Below are 20,077 nucleotides of genomic sequence, written 5' to 3'. Positions count from 1 at the left end.
TCCCAGCTCTCTGTAGTCAGGAGGTGGTGATGTTCAGTCCCAGCTCTCTGTAGTCAGGAGGTGGTGATGTTCAGTCCCAGCTCTCTGTAGTCAGGAGGTGGTGATGTTCAGTCCCATCTCTCTGTAGTCAGGAGGTGGTGATGTTCAGTCCCAGCTCTCTGTAGTCAGGAGGTGGTGATGTTCAGTCCCATCTCTCTGTAGTCAGGAGGTGGTGATGTTCCGTCCCAGCTCTCTGTAGTCAGGAGGTGGTGATGTTCAGTCCCAGCTCCTTGTAGTCAGGAGGTGGTGATGTTCAGTCCCAGCTCTCTGTAGTCAGGAGGTGGTGATGTTCCGTCCCAGCTCTCTGTAGTCAGGAGGTGGTGATGTTCAGTCCCAGCTCTCTGTAGTCAGGAGGTGGTGATGTTCAGTCCCAGCTCTCTGTAGTCAGGAGGTGGTGATGTTCAGTCCCAGCTCTCTGTAGTCAGGAGGTGGTGATGTTCAGTCCCAGCTCTCTGTAGTCAGGAGGTGGTGATGTTCAGTCCCAGCTCCCTGTAGTCAGGAGGTGGTGATGTTCAGTCCCAGTCTTGAGTTTTTTTCTCCTCTGTTCTCGGCCCGTCTGCTCCTCCCCCCTCTTCTCTGAGCACAGCAGGCAGGCCCGTTGCCCTAGCGACTCCAGACTCCACACAGACCCAGCGTGTAGACAGGCTGCTCCAGAGCCAGTACTGTTCTTCCTTCAGACAAGCAGCATGTGTCAAAACTTTGTTTATTTGCATAGTGTCTCTCGTTCACATTTACTTGTAAATGTCCAAACTCACCAAAAATGACATCCGGTAGCTCCTACCTATATATGTATAACTTTATAAGCTGGATTGCCTGTCTTTACAATTAGTTTATTTTTGTTTGCACTTGTTAGCATATTTAGCTAGCAGACTCATTTTGTTAGCATTCTGGTAATAGACGCCCAATGGGCTTTTTGTGGGCTTTTTTGGCGTCCCCTTGTGTTCTATGCCGGTAATACCATAAATCCCTGGATGGCAGAAGAACAGTATGCCGGTATGAACATCTGGATACCGCCCAAGCCGACAGTAAACCTCCAAGAAGTCATTCATTAACCATTTTTTTTTATTCCATATGTACTAGGAAGCTAAATATGTGTTTCTTGGGCTGATCAAAGTGCCTCAAGCCTTGAAAAATAAATAACTGAACTGATTGAAAGTTAAGGGGATATGGGTGAACAAATGATTTCCGTAGCAACATCAGGGAAACTGGCCTGAAGGTAGGAGTGCTTCAAATACAGCAGCTAATTGAGCCTCGTATTCTCCTTAATTGCCGGGCCTCAACACATTACGGAAAGAGACTAACTGTATAGGAAGCTCTGGGGACAGGTCGTCTGGATACTGGACAGCCAATACATTTGCAGATGCAAACAAATTATCATATTTAGTGGACAACAGTTCTTGAGGGCTCAAAACAAAACAAAAAAGCGATTTGCGATTTTGTTCATACTGGTGAACCGGCGTTTCAGTTGTATGGTTGCAATATCAGCATTCCCTTATCTCTGGTGTATCTTGGCATGTACATTTACATTTACGTCATTTAGCAGACGCTCTTATCCAGAGCGACTTACAGTTAGTGCATACATTATTCTTTTTTATTTTCATACTGGCCCCCCGTGGGAATCGAACCCACAACCCTGGCGTTGCAAACGCCATGCTCTACCAACTGAGCTACCTCCCTGCCGGCCATTCCCTCCCCTACCCTGGACGACGCTGGGCCAATTGTGCGCCGCCCCATTGGTCTCCCGGTTGCGGCCGGCTACAGCAGAGCCTGGATTCGAACCAGGATCTCTAGTGGCACAGCTAGCACTGCGATGCAGTGCCTTAGACCACTGCGCCACTCGGGAGAGTGCATAATGTCTCAGGAAAGACTGCCTGGTTGGCGATACTCAGTATAGAAAACTGTTGGGCTGAGACGCAGTAGCATTACTGTAGCTGCTATAAGACTCTGCACAGAAAACAATAGAGAAGACAAGCAGAGAGACAGAGACTTTTTATCTAAGAGAAGGAGGACTTCAGGTGGAGTCTCTCAAGTTGGATTTCATTTAATTTCATTGAATTGAATTTACCTTGAGTTCAGCCCATTTGTGTAGACTATTACAAAACAATAGTGTCTAAATGTATCCTCAAGCCGACTACTTTTTTTCTCATTGTTACGCAATTTGATGTCATTTATATAAAAAGTTTATAAATAGCAGCTAAATACTGTATATAGCTATATGTACTAGGCTACACAGCATAATGAAACAATCCCTAGGAAGCTGGTGTTCTGAGGGTGGACTGACTATTATTTGGCATTAATAGACTGGTTTGACGCACAACAACTTTCTATCCAAGCTGGGAGAGAACGCGAGTACAGCTCTTATCATGCAGGTTCATGTCATGGCTATACAGGACATACAGGACATGTCATGACTATACAGGACATACAGGACATGTCATGCTTATACAGGACATACAGGACATGTCATGGCTATACAGGACATACAGGACATGTCATGACTATACAGGACATACAGGACATGTCATGACTATACAGGACATACAGGACATGTCATGACTATACAGGACATGTCATGACTATACAGGACATGTCATGACTATACAGGACATACAGGACATGTCATGACTATACAGGACATACAGGACATGTCATGGCTATACAGGACATACAGGACATGTCATGGCTATACAGGACATGTCATGCTTATACAGGACATACAGGACATGTCATGGCTATACAGGACATACAGGACATGTCATGGCTATACAGGACATACAGGACATGTCATGACTATACAGGACATACAGGACATGTCATGACTATACAGGACATGTCATGGCTATACAGGACATACAGGACATGTCATGGCTATACAGGACATACAGGACATGTCATGACTATACAGGACATACAGGACATGTCATGACTATACAGGACATGTCATGGCTATACAGGACATACAGGACATGTCATGGCTATACAGGACATACAGGACATGTCATGACTATACAGGACATACAGGACATGTCATGACTATACAGGACATACAGGACATGTCATGACTATACAGGACATACAGGACATGTCATGACTATACAGGACATACAGGACATGTCATGACTATACAGGACATACAGGACATGTCATGGCTATACAGGACATGTCATGGCTATACAGGACATACAGGACATGTCATGGCTATACAGGACATACAGGACATGTCATGACTATACAGGACATACAGGACATGTCATGGCTATACAGGACATACAGGACATGTCATGGCTATACAGGACATGTCATGACTATACAGGACATACAGGACATGTCATGACTATACAGGACATACAGGACATGTCATGACTATACAGGACATACAGGACATGTCATGGCTATACAGGACATACAGGACATGTCATGACTATACAGGACATACAGGACATGTCATGACTATACAGGACATACAGGACATGTCATGACTATACAGGACATGTCATGGCTATACAGGACATACAGGACATGTCATGGCTATACAGGACATACAGGACATGTCATGGCTATACAGGACATACAGGACATGTCATGACTATACAGGACATACAGGACATGTCATGGCTATACAGGACATACAGGACATGTCATGACTATACAGGACATACAGGACATGTCATGGCTATACAGGACATACAGGACATGTCATGGCTATACAGGACATACAGGACATGTCATGGCTATACAGGACATACAGGACATGTCATGACTATACAGGACATACAGGACATGTCATGGCTATACAGGACATACAGGACATGTCATGACTATACAGGACATACAGGACATGTCATGACTATACAGGACATACAGGACATGTCATGACTATACAGGACATGTCATGGCTATACAGGACAGTTGTATGTATAAAAATACAAAATCAATTGGTTGCTGATTAGTTTGCTGTCGTCTCGAAAATACATTTTAACAATATGCAATGTTTTAATTTCCAACTTTAATTACTGAAGAAGTAATTACGTTGTTGCCGCCAGCCAGCAGTCTAAAAGGCAGCCCTGTGAAACGCTAGGCTTAGCGACCAAATAGGCCTACCAAGAAACATTTATTAATTAGCTAAAGCAAAACTATATGCCCTGGCACGACAGAAAGCCCATAGACATAGTCTATAGTGCCCTGTAGCTCAGTTGGTAGAGCAGGGCGCTTGCCAAGCCAGTGTTGTGGGTTCGATTCCCACGGGGGGGCCAGTATGAAAATGTATGCACTCACTAACTATATGTCGCTCTGGATAAGAGCGTCTGCTAAATGACTAAAATGTAAATGTAAATATCGGAATTTCAGTCCCATGGACAGAGATCGGTACTTTGTGATTGGCTGCCAGGCTGACAAATTATATATATTTTATTTTAAGGGGGGGGGTTAAGAAAAACTGTGTTACGCCAGTGACAGCTACGCTACATAGATAGTGATGCCTGCCAGGATGGCTGTTGTTGCCAAGAGCAGTGGGCCGTGACCAACTGTTAGGGTGGAGGCTTCTCTCCAGGGTCTGTCCTCTCTACACCCCGAAACCCCGGGACCCGACCCTCAAAGAAACACCCCAACAATGAGGGGACAAACAGGGGACCCCCCCCATCCCCTGTAAAGCAACATTTAACATACACAGTGGGGTTTGTTTGTGTTTGGTAAGCGATGTCACAGGAAGGAGGTTTAACATGACAACATGTGTACGCTGGGCTTGTTGCAGGCAAAATGACATTACATTTTAGTCATTTAGCAGACGCTCTTATCCAGAGCTACTTACAGGAGCAATTAGGGTTAAGTGCCTTGCTCAAGGGCACATCGACAGACTTTTCAACCTAGTCGGCTCGGGGATTAGAACCAGCGACCTTTCGGTTACTGGCACAACGCTCTTAACCACTAAGCTACCTGCCGCCCGACATCAAGCGGGAAGTGTTGCGTCACTACACTGTTTGAAGCCTAGGAGATGAGAAGAGAGGGATGTTATCACTGTTCGTAGTATTGAAATATGGCACAACCTACCATCTATATCCGTGTTACACCTCCGAACAACACACAAACACTATCTACTACATACAGTGCATTCGGAAAGTATTCAGACCCCTTGACTTTTTCCACATTTTGTTACGTTACAACCTTATTTTCTAAAATTGATTAAATGTTTTTTTCCCCCTCATTGATCTACACACAATACCCCATAATGACGATTGAAAAAACTGTCTTTTAGACATTTTAGCAAATGTATAAAAAATTAATAATGGAAATATCACATTTACATAAGTATTCAGATCCTTTACTCAGTACTTTGTTGAAGCACCTTTGGCAGCGATTACAGCCTCAAGTCTTCTTGGGAATGACGCTACAATCTTGGCACACCTGTATTTGGGGAGTTTCTCCCATTCTTCTCTGCAGATCCTCTCAAGCTCTGTCAGGTTGGATGGGGAGCGTCGCTGCGCAGCTATTTTCAGGTTTATCCAGAGATGTTTGATCGGGTTCAAGTCCGGGCTCTGGCTGGGCCACTCAAGGACATTCAGAGACTTGTCCCAAAGCCACTCCTGCATTGTCTTGGTATTCAGGCCAAAGAGTTCAATCTTGGTTTTATCAGACCAGAGAATCTTGTTTCTCATGGTCTGAGAGTCCTTTAGGTGCCTTTTGGCAAACTCCAAGCGGGCTGTCATGTGCCTTTTACTGAGGAGTGGCTTCCGTCTGGCCACTCTACCATAAAGGCCTGATTGGTGGAGTGCTGCAGAGATGGTCGTCCTTCTGGAAGGTTCTCCCATCTCCACAGAGGAACTCTGGAGCTCTGTCAGAGTGACCATCGGGTTCTTGGTCACCTCCCTGACCAAGGCCCTTCTCCCCCGATTGCTCAGTTTTACCGGGCGGCCAGCTCTAGGAAGAGTCTTGGTGGTTCCAAACTTTTTCCATTTAATAGTGATGGAGGCCACCGTGTTTTTGGAGACTTTTAATACTGCAGACATTTTTTGGTACCCTTTCCCAGATCTGTGCCTCGACACAATCCTGTCTCGGAGCTCTATGGACAATTCCTTCGACCTCATGGCTTGGTTTTTGCTCTGACATGCACTGTCAACTGTGGGACCTTATATAGACAGGTGTGTGCCTTTCCAAATCATGTCCAATCAATTGAATTTACCACAGGTGGACTCCAAACAAGTTGTAGAAACATCTCAAGAATGATCAATTGAAACAGGATGCACCTGAGCTCAATTTCGAGTCTCATAGCAAAGGGTCTGAATACTTTTTTGTTTTTTCTATATACATTTGCAAACCTGTTTTCGCTTTGTCATTATGGGGTATTGTGTGTCGATTGATGAGGGAACATTTTTATTTAATCCATTTTAGAATAAGGCTGTAACGTAACAAAATGTGGAAAAAGGGATGGGGTCTGAATACTTTCCGAATGCACTGGATATCCGTGTTACACTTCTGAACAACAACAACACACCCACTATCTACCATCCACAGTACCAGTCAAACGTTTGGACACACCTACTCATTCAAGGGTTTTTCTTTATTTTTACTATTTTCTACATTGTAGAATAATAGTGAAGACATCAAAACTATGAAATAACACATATGGAATCATGTAGTAACCAAAAAAGTGTTAAACAAATACACATTTATTTTATATTTGAGATTCTTCAAAGTAGCCACCCTTTGCCTTGATGACAGCTTTGCACACTCTTGGCATTCTCTCAAACAGCTTCATGAGGTAGTCATCTGGAATGTATTTCAATTAACAGGTGTCCCTTCTTAAAATATAATTATGTACATAGTAACACTGTACATAATGACATTCAAATGTAATTAGAGAGAGAGAGAGAGAGCGAGAGAGAGAGAGAGAGAGAGAGCGAGAGAGCGATAACGAGATCTTGTCTATGTAATTAGACGGAGCTGTAAATGTGGTGAGTGGGAATGAATGAATGGCACATCTCTGAGCTGGGACTGATAACTGTTTCCTGGAGCTCGTCAAACACAGAGACACACCGATACACACATCGGTAAGCACACACTTTCTCACACACACACACACACACAGTTCTGTCAGCTCACCAGGCAGTAGATCCCATAGGGGATTTCCTGCTGCTTATAATTAGTGAAATGGAGGGTTCTGTTTCTATGACGTGGTAGGGGTTGGAATGAGAGAGAGAGAGAGAGAGAGAGAGAGAGAGAGAGAGAGAGAGAGAGAGAGAGAGAGAGAGAGAGAGAGAGAGAGAGAGAGAGAGAGAGAGAGAGAGAGAGAGAGAGAGAGAGAGAGAGAGAGAGAGAGAGAGAGAGAGAGAGAGAGAGAGAGAGAGAGAGAGAGAGAGAGAGAGAGGAGAGAGAGAGAGAGAGAGAGAGAGAGAGAGAGAGAGAGAGAGAGAGAGAGAGAGAGAGAGAGAGAGAGAGAGAGAGAGAGAGAGAGAGAGAGAGAGAGCTGGGTGCCCCCTCTGGCCTTGTATGCCATCTCTCTAGTCTGTGCCATCTGCCCAAAACATGTCAGCCAGCCTAGGGACTCGCGACAGATGTACTGAAGCAAGCAAATCCTCATTTTCAGCCTCCAACGTTATATACTAAATAGTTATATAGCAATAATATTTGTGTTTTGGAACTTTCGGTGAGAGTGAGAGGGTCTTATCCCCGACTTGCTACACCAACAGGTACTAGATTATTTTGGGCTGTACTTTTTGTGGTCGACCAGAAATTGATGGATGCTCCCTCCATTGTCTATTAAATCATTCTAGAGGTTGAGTTTGTTCTGCTGGATGTATTAAAACGTCCCTGGTTAGGACGAGCTTACACACACACACACACACACACACACACACACACACACACACACACACACACACACACAAACACAAACAAACAAACACACACACCACAGACACACAAATACACAGATACACATACACACAGACAGTGCTATCGGGGAGGGACAGGAAAGGGCAGGCTGATATTTTTAGCTGTTTTTCCATGAATCGCCTGATTCTCTGTCAGCTCGGTAGACTTGTTAGGTGGAGTGGATTCTGTTTGTTCTGCAGAGCTGAAGTAACAGAAATGTCAGCCCCAGGCAGCGCTAGCCTATCGGAACCCTGGGCCCACAGCAGTAGCCTATCAGAGCCCTGGGCCCATTGAGCTGTGTGTGAGGTGTCGCTCCAGCAACATGGGCCGAGGACAATCGAAGGTGACAAGGTGACTGTTGTCTGACGCCCGTAGGACTGTGTGTGTGTGTGTGTGTGTGTGTGTGTGTGTGTGTGTGTGTGTGTGTGTGTTCTGAGTAAGGCTGTGTGTGGCTGTGTGTGTTCCTGCAGTGCTCAGCTTGGTCACTCTGGTCCCATGGGGCATCATATCTTCACGTCTCTAGGAGTGCCTGCTGTTGCTCTCTCTCTCTCTCTCTCTCTCTCTCTCTCTCTCTCTCTCTCTCTCTCTCTCGCTCTCTCTCTCTCTCTCTCTCTCGCCCTTTCTCTCTCTCTCTCTCTCTCTCTCTCTCTCTCTCTCTCTCTCTCTCTCTCTCGCTCTCTCTCTCTCTCTCTCTCTCTCTCTCTCTCTCTCTCTCTCTCTCTCTCTCTCTCTCTCTCTCTCTCTCTCTCTCTCTCTCTCTCTCTCTCGGGACACAAAGTTGGCTGCAACTAGTAACACAAGAACGACACTGAATAAAAATATGAACTCTACATGTAAAGTGTTGGTCCCATGTTTTAATGAGCTGAAATAAAAAGATCCCAGAAATGTTCCATATGCACAAAAAAGCTTATTTCTCTCAAATTGTTGTGCACAAATTAGTTTACATCCCTGTTAGTGAGCATTTCTCCTTTGCCAAGGTAATCCATCCACCTGACAAGTGTGGCATCAAGAAGCTGATTAAACAACATGATCATTACACAGGTGCACCTTGTGCTGAGGACAAGAAAAGGCCACTCTAAAATGTGCAGTTTTGTCACACAACACAATGCCACAGATGTCTCAAGTTTTAAGGGAGCGTGTAATTGGCATGCTGACTGCAGGAATGTCCACCAGAGCTGTTGCCAGAGAATTTAATGTTAATTTCTCTACCATAAGCCGCCTCCAAGAATTTGGCAGTACATCCAACTGGCCTCACAACTGCAGACCACGTCTAACCATGCCAGCCCAGGACCTCCACATCCGGCTTCTTCACCTGTGAGATCGTCTGACACCAGATACCCAGACAGCTGATGAAACGGTGGGTTTGCACATACAAAAAATTCTGCAAAAACTGTCAGAAACCGTCTCAGGGAAGCTCATCCGCGTGCTCGTCGTCCTCACCAGGGTCTTGACCTGACTGCAGTTCGGCATAGTAACCGACTTCAGTGGGCAAATGCTCACCTTAGATGGACACTGGCACGCTGGAGAAGTGTGCTCTTCATGGATGAATCCCTGTTTCAACTGTACCGGGCAGATGGCAGACAGTGTGTATGGCGTCGTGTGGGCGAGAGGTTTGCTGATGTCAACGTTATGAACAGAGTGCCCCGTGGTGGCGGTGGGGTTATAGTATGGACAGGCATAAGCTACGGACAACGAACACAATTGCATTTTATCGATGGCAATTTGATAGTTTGGGATGCCCTGCATCGACATTTACAACAGCGTGTTCCAGTTCTCGCCAATATCCAGCAACTTCGCACGGCCATGAAAAGAGGAGTGGGACAACATTCCACAGGCCACAATCAACAGCCTGATCAACAATCAATAGCCTGATCCACAATCAACAGCCTGATCCACAATCAATAGCCTGATCCACAATCAACAGCCTGATCAACTCTATGTGAAGAAGATGTGTCGCGCTGCATGAGGCAAATGGTGGTCACACCAGATACTGACTGGTTTTCTGATCCACGCCCCTTATTTAAAAAAATTAATTTAAAAGGTATCTGTGACAAACAGATGCTTATCTGTATTCATGTGAAACCCACAGTTTAGGTCCTAATTTATTTATTTCAATTGACTGATTTCCTTATATGAACTGTAACTGTGTTTTTGTTTAGTATAATTAACATAAATGATTTAGGATATTAAACCAGATTTGTGCTCAGTAACAGGGGTAAAGAGATGTGAATCAGGCCTATTGGAAGACGAGTTGTCAAGCAGAAAACCTCATGAAAAATGTGTTCCTCACGAAGAGAACCTGATCAAACCAGGTTTTTTCTTAATTCCATGTAGCTTTACCAAGGTTCCACCCTTTCCTTTTGTTTAATCATTTTGCTGAGAATGTGGGATGCAGCACCTCACCAATGGAAAAGTGGTGTGCAACAGGATGTGTTGAAATGGGACACTTACCTCTCATAGCTGCTCACTCCAACTGGCCTTATCAGATAGAGAGACTAACCCTCCCTCCCTCCCTCCCTCCCTCCCTCTCTCCCTCCCTCTCTCCTTCCCTCCATCCATCCCTCCATCTACCTCCCTCCCTCCTTCCCTCCCTCCCACCGCTCACCACCTAAAACAGCATTTGGTTATTTGGTTAGGTTCACACACTCACTCTGTCTCTCTGTCCCTCTCTCTCTCTCTCTCTCTCTCTCTCTCTCTCTCTCTCTCTCTCTCTCTCTCTCTCTCTCTCTCTCTCTCTCTCTCTCTCTGTCTCTCTCTCTCTTTCTCACACACACACAGACACACACACACAGACACAGACACACACACACACTTTCACACCATAAAGTTACACAAGGCTTCCCCACAGTACCAAAACATCTTGCAGTTCCGCCACAGTTGATTGGACGTCTGACCTTGCCCCTGGTGAGCGCTCGTTTGCTGCCAGAGAGTAGGGGTGGGGGGGGGGACCCATTTCCACGTCGCACAATACATTCCTTCCTCTCCTGACGGCTAGAGCCCTTTCATATTGACAGGCAGGGTGGGGTGAGATGGGTTATGGGCTGTTGGAGGGAGACACCTGTTGAGAGACTGGCGGGCAGGAGTAGGGGGTGGGGGGGTGTTTGTCAGTCAGTGGTAGAATGACAGGGACTGATTCATGGAGCGCTGACTGGTGGGATCGTCTTTACAGGAACCCCTCATAGAGCCGGGGGTACAGGGGTAAGGGGGGTTGAGAAGCATAGCGTCCTTTCTGTTTGAAGTATCCGCGTGGCGGCTGGAGCACAGACGTTAGTGAAGCCCCTAGGGGACAGACACAACCTTACCCAATCAGACAGCTGTTGGGGACCTTCTGTCAGACTGTCTCTCTGTCGGTTGGTCTGTCTGTCTGTCTGTCTGTCTGTCTGTCTGTCTGTCTTCTCTTTGTGTAGCTGAGAGTTGTGTAACCTAACTAACTGTTCTTGTTGTTTCCATGGCACCTGTAGAGAAAGTAGTTAATGAGGAAGGGAAAAGTGTTGATTGTTTTTGGCAGGTCGATTGTTGTGAGGTGTTTTTGGCAGGTTGATACCCTTCCTGTACCATACCGTTCGTGTACCATACCGTTCGTGTACCATATCGGGGTATTCAGTATTACCGGCAGTGCACACAAAGGGTGCCTCTGCTGTAACCAAGAGTCTTGCAAGCTAGCCACTTAGCTAGTTAGCAAACCAAATGAATAGCTGGAGCCCTGAGCTGGAGAAAATGTATTTGGCACATCTTAGATAGTTAACTTATAGTAAAACAAATAAAACGGTATTGAAAATCATACCATCTGTATTTCTAAATACCCCGGTATACGGTATATACCGCCCAAGCCTAGTGATTAGATAATAACGATTAAAGCATTAATCAAATGTGTAACTCCCTGGTTCTGAGAATGACCAACCCTTTGTAGCGTAGTACAGATTATTCCGTGGGTTGTTGTAGGCCGGACATTAGTGGTTGACAGACCTTCTCTCCCATGCCTTCTACAAATGGCTGTGATCTTTAAAAACACATCACACCCACGAGTTGAGAGACCTTAGTCGGAATGATGGGAAATGGAACAAGGCTTCACTATAAACACCCATCTCAGAGCCCCCCGGCACCCCTCCCTTCACCCATCACCCTCCCAGCACCCCTCATCCCCACACCCCTCACCAATCAGCCTCCCCACACCCCTCACCCCCACCACCCCTCACCCCCACCACCCATCACCCCCACCACCCCTCACCCCCACCACCCCTCACCCCCCACCACCCCTCACCCCCACCACCCCTCACCCCCACCACCCATCACCCCCACCACCCATCACCCCCACCACCCATCACCCCCACCACCCCTCACCCCCACCACCCATCACCCCCACCACCCATCACCCCCACCACCCATCACCCCCCACCACCCATCACCCCCCACCACCCCTCACCTCCACCACCCATCACCCCCCACCACCCATCACCCCCACCACCCCTCACCCCCCACCACCCCTCACCCCCCACCACCCATCACCCCCCACCACCCTCACCCCCACCACCCCTCACCCCCCACCACCCATCACCCCCACCACCCATCACCCCCACCACCCATCACCCCCACCACCCATCACCCCCACCACCCCTCACCCCCCACCACCCATCACCCCCACCACCCATCACCCCCACCACCCATCACCCCCCACCACCCATCACCCCCACCACCCCTCACCTCCACCACCCATCACCCCCCACCACCCATCACCCCCACCACCCCTCACCCCCACCACCCATCACCCCCACCACCCATCACCCCCCACCACCCCTCACCTCCACCACCCATCACCCCCCACCACCCATCACCCCCCACCACCCCTCACCCCCACCACCCCTCACCCCCCACCACCCATCACCCCCACCACCCCCTCACCCCCCACCACCCCTCACCCCCACCACCCATCACCCCCCACCACCCATCACCCCCCACCACCCATCACCCCCACCACCCATCACCCCCACCACCCCTCACCTCCACCACCCATCACCCCCACCACCCATCACCCCCACCACCCATCACCCCCACCACCCCTCACCCCCCACCACCCATCACCCCCACCACCCATCACCCCCACCACCCATCACCCCCACCACCCCTCACCCCCCACCACCCATCACCCCCCACCACCCCTCACCCCCACCACCCCTCACCCCCCACCACCCATCACCCCCCACCACCCCTCACCCCCACCACCCATCACCCCCCACCACCCATCACCTCCACCACCCATCACCCCCACCACCCATCACCCCCCACCACCCATCACCTCCACCACCCATCACCTCCACCACCCATCACCCCCACCACCCATCACCCCCACCACCCATCACCCCCCACCACCCATCACCTCCACCACCCATCACCCCCCACCACCCATCACCCCCCACCACCCATCACCTCCACCACCCATCACCTCCACCACCCATCACCCCCACCACCCATCACCCCCACCACCCCTCACCCCCACCACCCATCACCCCCACCACCCATCACCCCCACCACCCCTCACCTCCACCACCCATCACCCCCACCACCCCTCACCTCCACCACCCATCACCCCCACCACCCATGGAGATTACACTGAGACAGGAGAGGGAGATGGGAGAGAGGGAGAGAGAGACAGTAAGACTAGATGGATAAAGAGAGAGAGAGAGACAGTAAGACTATAGAGAGAGAGAGCGAGAGAGAGAGAGAGACGTTTGCTGATGTCAACGTTGTGTACAGAGTGCTCCATGGTGGGGTTATAGTATGGACAGGCATAAACTACTGACAACGAACACAATTGCATTTTATCAATGGCAATTTGATAGTTTGGGATGCTCTGCATCGACATTTACAACAGCGTGTTCCAGTTCTCACCAATATCCAGCAACTTCGCACGGCCACGGAAGAGGAGTGGGACAACATTCCACAGGCCACAATCAACAGCCTGATCCACAATCAACAGCCTGATCCACAATCAACAGCCTGATCCACAATCAACAGCCTGATCCACAATCAACAGCCTGATCAACAATCAACAGCCTGATCCACAATCAACAGCCTGATCAACTCTATGCGGAAAAGATGTGTTGTTCTGCATGAGGCAAATGGTGGTCACACCAGATAGAGAGAGAGAGAGAGAGAGAGAGAGAGAGAGAGAGAGAGAGAGAGAGAGAGAGAGAGAGAGAGAGAGAGAGAGAGAGAGAGAGAGAGAGAGAGAGAGAGAGAGAGAGAGAGAGAGAGAGAGAGAGAGAGAGAGAGAGAGAGAGAGAGAGAGAGAGAGAGAGAGAGAGAGAGAGAGAGAGAGAGAGCAGAGGAGCAGAGAGAGAGAGAGAGAGAGAGAGAGAGAGAGAGAGAGAGAGAGAGAGAGAGAGAGAGAGACCCTCCTCACATCACCTCCCCAGGCCTGCTCTGTCTGTATTCTATAGGAGGTTATCGTCAATGGGACAGAGGCTGCATCCCAAATGGACCCTGGTCAAAAGTAGTGCACTATTTAAGGAATAGGGTGCCATTTGGGACTCAGGCACAGAGAGAGGCAGTCTAAACATGAACTTGACCATTAGTGGGTCTGTTGAAGTCTGAAGTGGCTTCTTGAAGGGAGACAATGTTTGAAGTGGCCTCTTGAAGGGGAAGTCTGAAGTGGCCTCTTGAAGGGAGAAGAAGTCTGAAGTGGCCTCTTGAAGGGGAAGTCTGAAGTGTCCTCTTGAAGGGAGAAGAAGTCTGAAGTGGCCTCTTGAAGGGAGAAGAAGTCTGAAGTGGCCTCTTGAAGGGAGAAGTCTGAAGTGGCCTCTTGAAGGGAGAAGAAGTCTGAAGTGGCCTCTTGAAGGGAGAAGAAGTCTGAAGTGGCCTCTTGTAGGGAGAAGAAGTCTGAAGTGGCCTCTTGAAGGGAGAAGAAGTCTGAAGTGGCCTCTTGAAGGGAGAAGAAGTCTGAAGTGGCCTCTTGTAGGGAGAAGAAGTCTGAAGTGGCCTCTTGAAGGGAGAAGAAGTCTGAAGTGGCCTCTTGAAGGGAGAAGAAGTCTGAAGTGGCCTCTTGAAGGGAGAAGAAGTCTGAAGTGTCCTCTTGAAGGGAGAAGAAGTCTGAAGTGGCCTCTTGAAGGGAGAAGAAGTCTGAAGTCGCCTCTTGAAGGGAGAAGAAGTCTGAAGTGTCCTCTTGAAGGGAGAAGAGCAGATAATTGGAGAGGATTAGCGAAAGACATCTCTTTTAAGGTTTAGCTTGACATGGGGTTAAACACTCACACAGACCGACGCGCGCACACACACACACACACACACAAGCTAGTATCCCTTCTCAGTCTTCCTCAGCTGGCACGACCCATTAGCAAATAGTTACATCCCACCTCCTGAGAAGAAACGCTGTAGTTACTATGTTTGTCCCCCCCCCAAAAAAAAAAATCTAACTCTAAAATTACTCCTGATTTACAGGCCTTAAGCGTTATGTAATAGTCCACATAATCCCCTCAGTTCTGCCTCAATGCTCTGTGACAAATACCTGCTCTATGACTTCCACGCTGTGTCCCAAATGGCACCCTATTCCCTATATAGTGCACTACTTTTCACTAGGGCCCATTGGGTTCTGATCAAAAGTAGTGCACTGAAGGGAATAGGGTGTCATTTGGGACGTATCCACAGTCTGAACAGTTTGCCTGAGGTGTTTTAAACAGACCTCCATTCCTAGGTGAATTGGCTTGTATTGAGATCTGACTCGTCATGCTTACCTCCTAGTCGGCTGTCAGAACCCAGGCAGGGAGGGAGTGTTTAGAGACGAACGTGAATGTACGGGGAACTGCCAAAATAAAGGAAACACTTGAGTAAATGAGGTGCTTTCCACACAGGTTTGGTTCATGAGTTAATTGAGCAATTAACATCCCATAATGCTTAGGGTCGCGTATAAAAATGACCAGTTGCCCATTATTTTGGCTACCATGGTTAGAAGAAGAGATCTCAGTGACTTTGAAAGATGGGTCTCAAAGGAGCGTGGAGGGGTTTAAAGTGTGTGTGTGTTGTGTGTGTGAGTGTGTGTGTGTGTGTGAGTGTGTGTGTGTGTGTCAGTCACCAACCCAATTGAACACTTATGGGAGATTCTGGAGCGGCATCTGAAACAGAGTTTTTCACCACCATCAACAAAACACCAACTGATGGAATTTCTCGCGGAAGAATGGCGTCGCATCCCTCCAATAGAGTTCCAGACACTTGTAGAATCTATTTCCAAGGTGCATCGAAGCTGTTCTGGCTCGTGGTGGCCCAACGCCCTGTTAAGACACTATGTTGGTGTTACCTTTATTTTGGCAGTTACCTGCATACGAGTGGTTTTCCATGTTCATCTACATAGGAGCAATAACACTAGTGATAGATACAGCTGCGAGGGATACTGTAGGCTAGTGGTTCACCAGAAGTTTCACAATGTTGTTGCAGCCCTGAACTAGCCGAACCTGATTCACAGGTTCAGGGGCTTGATGATTAGTTGACAAATCAAATCAAATGTTATTGGTCACATACACATATTTAGTAGATGTTATTGCGGGTGTAGTGAAATGCTTGTGTTCCTAGCTCCAGCAGTGCAGTAATATCTAACAATACACACATCTAAAAGTAAAATAATGGAATTAAGAAATATATAAATATTAGGATGAGCAATGGCGTAATGGCATTGACTAAAATACAGTAGAACACAGTACAATACCAGTCAAACGTTTGGACACACCTACTCATTCAAGGGTTTTTCTTTATTTTTTACTATTTTCTACATTGTAGAATAATAGTGAAGACATCAAACCTATGAAATAACCCATATGGAATCATGTAGTAACCAAAAAAAGTGTTAAAACAAATCAAAATATATTTTATAATTGAGATTCTTCAAATAGCCACCCTTTGCCTTGACGACAGCTTTGCACACTCTTGGCATGGTGTTGAAGGCTGAGCTATAGTCAATGAACAGCATTCTTACAACGTATTCAGACACCTTGACTTTTTCCACATTTTGTTACGTTACAGCCTTATTCTAAAATGGATGAAATAAAACCATTTCCTCAGTAATCTACACACAAAACCCCATAATGACAAAGCGAGAACAGGTTTTTAGAAATTGTATCAAATTTATTAAATATTAAAAACAGAAGCATCTTATTTGCATAAGTATTCAGACCCTTTGCTATGAGACTCGAAATTGAGCTCAGGTGCATAATGTTTCCATTGATCATCCTTGAGATGTTTCTACAACTTGATTGGAGTCCACCTGTGGTAAATTAAATTGATTGGACATGATTTGGAAAGGCACACACCTGTCTATATAAGGTCCCACAGTTGACAGTGCATGTCAGAGCAAAAACGAAGCCATGAGGTCGAAGGAATTGTCCGTAGAGCTCTGAGACAGGATTGTGTCGAGGCACAGTTCTGGGGAAGGGTACCAAAACATTTCTGCAGCATTGAAGGTCCCCAAGAACACAGTGGCCTCCATCATTCTTAAATGGAAGAAGTTTGGAACCACCAACACTTTTCCTAGAGCTGGCTGCCCGGCCAAACTGAGCAATTGGGGGAGAAGGGCCTTGGTCAGGGAGGTGACAAAGAACCCAATGGTCACTCTGACAGAGCTCCAGAGTTTCTCTGTGGAGATGGGAGAACCTTCCAGAAGGACAACCATCTCTGCAGCACTCCACCAATCAGGCCTTTATGGTAGAGTGACCAGACGGAAGCCACTCCTCAGTAAAAGGCACATGACAGCCCACTTGGAGTTTGCCAAAAGGCACCTAAAGGACTCTAAGCCCATGAGAAACAAGATTCTCTGGTCTGATGAAACCAAGATTGAACTCTTTGGCCTGAATGCCAAGCGTCACGTCTGGAGGAAACCTGGCACCATCCCTACGGTGAAGCATGGTGGTGGCAGCATCATTCTGTGGGGATGTTTTTCAGCGGCAGGGACTGAGAGACTTGTCAGGATCGAGGCAAAGATGAACAGAGCAAAGTACAGAGAGATCCTTGATGAAAACCTGCTCCAGAGCGCTCAGGACCTCAGACTGGGGCAAAAGGTTCACCTTTCAACAGGACAACGACTCTAAGCACACAGCCAAGACAATGCAGGAGTGGCTTCGGGACAAGTCTCTGAATGTCCTTGAGTGGCCCAGCCAGACCCCGGACTTGAACCCGATCTAACATCTCTGGAGAGACCTGAAAATAGCTGTGCAGCAACGCTTCCCATCCAACCTGACAGAGCTTGAGAGGATCTGCATAGAAGAATGGTAGAAACTCCCCAAATACAGGTGTGCCAAGCTTGTAGCGTCATACCCAAGAAGACTTGAGGCTATAATCGCCGCCAAAGGTGCTTCAACAAAGTACTGAGTAAGGCGATATTTCAGTTGTTTATTTGTCATATATTTGCAAAAATTTCTAAAAACCTGTCTTTGCTTTGTCATTATGGGGTATTGTGTGTAGATTGATGAGGGGAAAAAACAATTTAATCAATTTTAGAATAAGGCTGTAACGTAACAAAATGTGGAAAAAGTCAAGAGGTCTGAATACTCACCGAATGCACTGTAGGTATTCCTCTTGTCCAGATGGGATAGAGCAGTGTGCATTGCGATGGTGATTGCATCATCTGTGGATCTATTGGGGCAATATGCAAATTGAAGTGGGTCTAGGGTGTCAGGTAAGGTAGAGGTGATATGATCCTTAACTAGCCTCTCAAAGCACTTCATGATGACAGAAGTGAGTGCTACGGGGCGATAGTCATTTAATTCAGTTACCTTTGCTTTCTTGGGTACAGGAACAATGGTGGACATCTTGAAGCAAGTGGGGACAGCCGACTGGGATAGGGAGAGATTGAATATGTCCGTAAACACAGCTGGTCTGCTCTGAGGACACGGCTAGGGATGCCATCTGGGCCGGCAGCCTTGCAAGGGTTAACGCGCTTAAATATCTTACTCGCGTCGGCCACTGTGAACGAGAGCCCACAGTCCTTGGGAGCGGGCCGCGTCGGTGGCACTGTGTTATCCTCAAAGCGGGCGAAGAAGGTGTTTAGCTTGTCTGGAAGCGAAACGTCGGTGTCGGCGACGTGGCTGGTTTTCCCTTTGTAATCCGTGATTGTCTGGAGTCCCTGCCACATACGTCTCGTGTCTGAGCCGTTGAATTGCGACTTTGTCTCTGTACTGAAGTTTTGCCTGTTTGATTGCCTTACAGAGGGAATAACTACACAAGTTGAATTAGGTGTGCTAGCTGTGGATTAGTTTAAATATATGGAATGGCTGGGGGTCCCTGAGGAGAGGTTTAAATATATGGACTGGCTGGGGGTCCCTGAGGAGAGGTTTAAATATATGGACTGGCTGGGGGTCCCTGAGGAGAGGTTTAAATATATATGGACTGGCTGGGGGTCCCTGAGGAGAGGTTTAAATATATATGGACTGGCTGGGGGTCCCTGAGGAGAGGTTTAAATATATATGGACTGGCTGGGGGTCCCTGAGGAGAGGTTTAAATATATATGGACTGGCTGGGGGTCCCTGAGGAGAGGTTTAAATATATATGGACTGGCTGGGGGTCCCTGAGGAGAGGTTTAAATATATATGGACTGGCTGGGGGTCCCTGAGGAGAGGTTTAAATATATATGGACTGGCTGGGGGTCCTTGAGGAGAGGTTCATCTTAGTCAGCATGTTAGGGTAAAATATAAAAGGTACAAAAGGTTTCTTAATATATTTTATGTAGGTTTGTGAGAGCGAGCGAGTGCATGTGTATGAGTGTGTGTGTGTGTCTATGTGTGTGTGTGTGTGTGTGTGTGTGTGTGTGTCTATGTGTGTGTGTGTGTGTGTGTGTGTACACCAGTCATTCTTTTCCCTGTTGTCAGTGTAATAGTTTTAATGTTTTAGTGCAGGAGAAGGTGTTAGCTTCATTAACAGCTCATTGTAATAGTTTTAATGTTTTAGTGCAGGAGAAGGTGTTAGCTTCATTAACAGCTCAGTGCCAAGTTAACAACAGGGCTTGCTGTTTTAACAGTGGCCATACATTTCTTAGGGCTGTTATGCTAGGTGTGTGATTTCACAGGTTAGACAAACTCATGCATGCACACACACACACACACACACACACACACACACACACACACACACACACTGACACCACTGGCCAGTCATCACCAGAAAACAGATGTTAGCTGCTAACACACACACCTAGCTAGCT

General features: G+C 47.4%; 1 protein-coding gene across 1 annotated transcript in view; it reads left to right on the top strand.

Annotated features, from left to right (window-relative positions):
* Positions 1-20,077, top strand: part of stau2 (staufen double-stranded RNA binding protein 2) — a gene marked incomplete at its 5' end in the record, with an annotated part of 268,867 nt that overhangs the window by 113,061 nt on the left and 135,729 nt on the right. The gene's annotated exons all lie outside the window — the stretch shown is intronic.

This window comes from Coregonus clupeaformis, unplaced genomic scaffold, assembly GCF_020615455.1.
Source record: "Coregonus clupeaformis isolate EN_2021a unplaced genomic scaffold, ASM2061545v1 scaf0081, whole genome shotgun sequence".
In the NCBI taxonomy this organism is placed as follows: Eukaryota; Metazoa; Chordata; class Actinopteri; order Salmoniformes; family Salmonidae; genus Coregonus; species Coregonus clupeaformis.
Note: the sequence above shows the minus strand (reverse complement) of the source record. Positions and strands in the feature narration are given on the sequence as shown.